Here is a 5,005-nt window from a genome sequence, read left to right as displayed (position 1 = left end):
ACAAAACCCCAGGGAATGACGGTCTCACGGTAGAATTTTATTTAGTGTTTTGGTCGCTTCTGGGCAAACATCTGATCGATTGTTATAATTATGCACATGAACATGGCGAGCTTTCTAATTCTCAAAAGCAAGCTGTAATTACTTTGTTGGAAAAGAAAGACAAGGATAAAGGGTTGATTAAAAACTGGCGTCCCATTTCACTTATCAATGTTGACACTAAAATTGCTTCCAAAACGTTAGCCAAACGACTGGAACCAATTTTACCTGAGTTAATTCATTACAATCAAAATGCGTACGTGAAAGGAAAGTCGATTTTTGACGCGGTAAGAACCATCAATGATATTTTGGAATACACTAAATATAAGAAAATGTCGAGCATTCTTGTTGCTATTGATTTCGAAAAGGCTTTTGACTCTCTTGATCATACTTATCTTTTAAAAGTTCTGCACGCATTTAATTTTGGGCCATCCTTTATCCAATGGATCCGTACTTTTTACTCAAATATATCAAGTTGCATTATCAATAACGGCTTCACATCAGATTATTTCACAGTTGGTCGCGGTGTGCGGCAGGGAGACCCGTTATCACCTCTTCTCTTTATATTAGGTTTGGAGATTCTTGCATGTAGTATTCGACAAAATGAAAAGATTCAAAGTATTCAAATTGATAATTTTGAGGTTAAAGTGTCACTTTTTGCGAATGACCTGACTTGCTTTCTCCGAAACAGGTCCTCTTATGATTACTTAAAAGTTTGCCTTAGTGCTTTTTCGAAATGTTCTGGTCTTAGAGTTAATGAGGAGAAGACTGAATTTTTCAGTTTAGGCACGAGGAAATTAGAGCGTGTAATGTACCCTAATGAATTCAAAACTTCAATTAAAATTCTTGGTGTGTACTTTGACTACAATAACGTATCGAGGAATAAATCAAACTTTGAGTCTGCCCTTAAATCAATAAAAAAAGTATTAAACATGTGGAAGTGGAGAGGTCTGACCCTCATCGGCAGAATTCAAATTGTTAAATCATTTGCCATACCCAAAATTATGTCCAAGGCTGGTCTAATTCGATTGTCAAGTGAATTTATTAAAGAAATTAATAAAGAACTTTACTCTTTTATTTGGAAGGGCAAAGATAAAATTAAACGTTCAGCCTTAATTAATGACATAGAGCATGGAGGTTTGAAAATGCTGGATCTTGAATCTATGATCTCTGCTCAACGAATCATTTGTCTGAAGAAATACACTGAGAATTATGACAGTCCCTGGAAGTATGTTCTGGATTTTTATCTCAAGAAGGTTGGCGGGAAATTTTTATTACATTGCAATTTTGACTGTCGTAAATTGTCCATTTCACTTCCTGACTTTTATAAGGAGTGCTTGCAAGCCTGGTCTTCTAAGGCTAATTATGATTTGACAACCTATAACGGGATAATGAACCAAATTATATGGAACAATAAGTATATTTTGAGTGAGGGAAAATCTATTTTTCAACCGATTTTCTATACGCAAGGAATTTTTAAGGTTGGCGATCTTGTTTCGAAGGAAGGTATTTTTCTCAAAAGTGACAAAATTCTCAGTTCTTCTTTATCTTCTGGTCACCTTTTTGCTCTAATGGGGGTTATTGATGCTATCCCAAATGAATGGCGTTCTATAATTAAAACAAACCCTTATTTTGCTCCCTCTCCTTTGGATCAAACTTGTCTTGTATTAACAATTGCTGGTAAAACTATTGACCTTACTAATATCACATCTAAATTGGTTTATAGGGAATTTCGTTCTTTTAAGCAAACTTCACCCACCGCTAAAGCTAGAATTTTGACTAAATATCCGGATCTTTCTATAGACTGGAAAAGACTATATTCTTTGGCTTTTGAAACTACTCTGGATACAAAACTAAGAGAATTTCAATATAAATTATTAAACCTTATAGTTTTCACCAATAAAAAACTTTACCAGTTCAAAATGGTGGAATCCCCCTTATGTGTTTTCTGTAATGAATAAGAGGAATCCCTAGAGCATTTATTGTACTTTTGTAAGTCATCAACATTTTTTTGGAAAGAGCTCTTATCTTGGCTCGCAGATGAAGTCAATATTTTGCTTAATGTCTCTCATTTAGACACTTTTTTTTTGGAAAATTTGACCTTGACAAAGATTTTCTTTTAGTTAATCATATTATTTTGCTTGCTAAATACTTTATCTATAAATGTAAACTTTCCAAGAACTGTCCATCACTTATAGTTTTCAAAGCTAAGTTAAAAGCAACCTATAAATTGGAATTATATATAGCAAACAAGAATGGAATTCTAATTAATCATTACAAAAAGTGGGATCATCTTCTCTTTTGGCTTTCTCGATGTTGATATTAACAATAGTTAAGTAAGCCTAAGTTGATGCTTTTGTTTTTGACTTTTTGACCTTAGTTAACAATTTTTCTTTGTTTTTTAATGCAGTTTTTCTTTTCTTTTTTGTCTTATTTTTGCACATAATTTATAACAAATATTTATATACTGTATCTTTTAGTAGTGTAGCTATATTTTGTAAGTAGAGTGGCATTTGTATCAGTATTGTAAGCCGAGCAAGAATATGTAATGTATTGTAATTAGGGTACCTGTATTAGTTCTTTTTTTTTTGTTGTTGTTGTCTTTTTTGTTTTTTGTTTTTGTAAGCTTTGTGTAAAAATATCAATAAAAATGAAAAAAAAAAAAACTCTGTAATGGTCCCAGGAAGATTTGCTTAGGGGTGGTGGGAGGGTAAACTTCTTGGAACCGTTACGTCGAGATTTGCAAATCATGCACTCCTACTCGAATGAACAGTTTCAACAAGTTTCCCTTCTCACCTCCCCTTAGGCGACGCTGGCAATTCCCCATCCTTCAGCTCACTTATGCAATTTTTTCCTACTCGAATTTTTCTCTCATAAGGTGCGTTCTTTGCCAACGCGTTTTTCCTTTGTTGCCCATTTTGCCACCTTCAATTTATTTTGCTTTATGCTCATTCTATAAGTGACTCAAAAGACGAGTCAAACTGAAAATAAAAACCTTCATGCATCCATTGAAATTTGTCTCCAGTTACGATCTGCTGGGGTTTTTTCGGAGTCGTGAACGAGAAATAGCCACTATGGTCTTCATCGCTTTCCTCATTGGCCTACAAATCGAAACATGGCGTTGTAAAAAGTCAAAATTCGATAATTTTCACTGATCTTCACTACAGATGCATACAACAACCGTAAAATAGCCACGTTGAGGACCCGTTGGGTTTGTTGGTGCTGTTTTTTTAGCCTGCGAATACGTAGTAGCGCGAGCGAATGAGAGGCGGCTGTATTCGCAGGCTACTGTTTTTTTTTTTTGAAGAAAATTTCTGTCTTTTTAATCGATTTTAACTCCATTAAAAAAGCGTGTGACCTTTAGAAGGAAACAGTTTCTTTAATTTATTTTCGACACGAATAATGTCTGATAACGGAAGATTTTGAAAAGCATTTCAGAATAAATGCTAACGCTATAGAAACATAATGTTTCGGCGACGACATGTCAACATTATCAAATACAAATTTTACAAGGTACGTAACGATATTTTAAGAAAAAAAAGTGTGAAATAAAACTACATTACAATAAATGAGGCGTGGAAAAACAGAAAATAGTACATAACTAAGTAAACAACCGTTTAACTGGAATGGAGTCAGTTTGAATGTTAAAAGATGATTTCTTTTTCCTAATTAGGATCATTTCGTAAATTAAGCACTCAAACTTTCCACGTCATTTCTTTAGGATGGCAAATTGGTTGTGAAGATTGGTTGGCTTTTGATTGTGTTTTATTTCAATAATTGGTCTGCTTTGAACTTGCAAAAATAGAGTGAGTTGGTTTCTAAAACGGTTGTCAAATTTCAAAATTTTGAGACGCCAGATTGCGAAATTAAAATCCGCAAACTGATCCTTTCGTTTTTCATCCTTCACTTGAATTGTTTATCAAAACGAAAACTGTTAATTTAAATGATCTGAAAATGCCTTACAGATGTCAGGTTCGCGCGGGATCACTTTACCTGTTAGCAGTTGTTGAAAATTTTCAACTTACAATTATATGACAAAAGAAACAAGTATAAAGCGGTTTTCAATTGAGTGTCGAAAATAATCCGCGTTTGCTCTTCTTTGGTAGAGATTGTTATTACTGTTAATATAGAAAGGACTGGGAAGGGGTAGGCTAGGGGAATGTTCTATTGCATTACTGCGCTTAGTGATTGGTTCCCAAAATCCGCGCCACTTTCACAACCAATCAGAAGTAAAACCAAAACCAATCGTGACTCGTTCGCGCACGTTTTTTCGCGCTTCGTGCCGGTTACATGCATTTGCTTCGCGTTTTGATTGGTTCACTGTCGATCACTGGATTGCCTGCGTCCTTTGTCATTGGCCAGAGTGATTACTTTAGCTTTCAGAAAGCTTAAATTTTCGAAAGTTATTTTCTCCATGCAATCTTCTATACAAGGATAGAGAAGAAAAACTTCACATGTGTAAAATGATTTCGGCTTGCTAGCTGTTCCTTGTTTATTTCTAATGCTTGTTGTGCAATCAGTGAGTTTTCTCAAAATCAGTTACCTGATCTTATTCGTTTTAACTTCTTCGCTTGTTGATTAGAACAAGACTAAATAGGCTAAAAATAACTTAGAAATGCCTTGTTCGCGCAGCTGCTGAAAAGCGGCAACTAAATTATAGGACTAAAGAAAGAAGTGTATATTCTGACACTATATTCTTACACCTTTGATCTGAATTTCTACTCGCGCTATTTTTCGCTTCAAGCTCGAAGGACTACGAAAAAGAGAAACTTCTCGTAGTCTATATATGTCTCGTTCGCGGAAAAAAGTTCAGTTGTTTTAAGCTGTTGAATAGTGGCAACTAATTAATTTTATAGGAGAAAAGAACAGTTTACCCATCTTAAATTGAAGGATTTACTCGAGAGTGTCCATTTGTTATAAAAGCAGAAAGAAAACGCCCACAGTTGAGTACCTTTTCGCTGATTGGCCA

General features: G+C 34.7%; 1 long non-coding RNA gene across 1 annotated transcript; it reads left to right on the top strand.

Moving 5' to 3' along the window:
* The first annotated feature begins 1,064 nt into the window (after positions 1 to 1,064).
* Positions 1,065 to 2,474, top strand: LOC144639854 (uncharacterized). Its single transcript, XR_013568230.1, has 2 exons — positions 1,065 to 1,961; positions 2,160 to 2,474. It is a non-coding gene; the product is annotated as an uncharacterized LOC144639854 (long non-coding RNA).
* The last annotated feature ends 2,531 nt before the right edge of the window (positions 2,475 to 5,005 follow it).

This window comes from Oculina patagonica, unplaced genomic scaffold (genome assembly GCF_052425735.1).
Source record: "Oculina patagonica isolate OP01 unplaced genomic scaffold, crgOcupat unplaced1402, whole genome shotgun sequence".
NCBI lineage: Eukaryota > Metazoa > Cnidaria > Anthozoa > Scleractinia > Oculinidae > Oculina > Oculina patagonica.
Note: the sequence above shows the minus strand (reverse complement) of the source record. Positions and strands in the feature narration are given on the sequence as shown.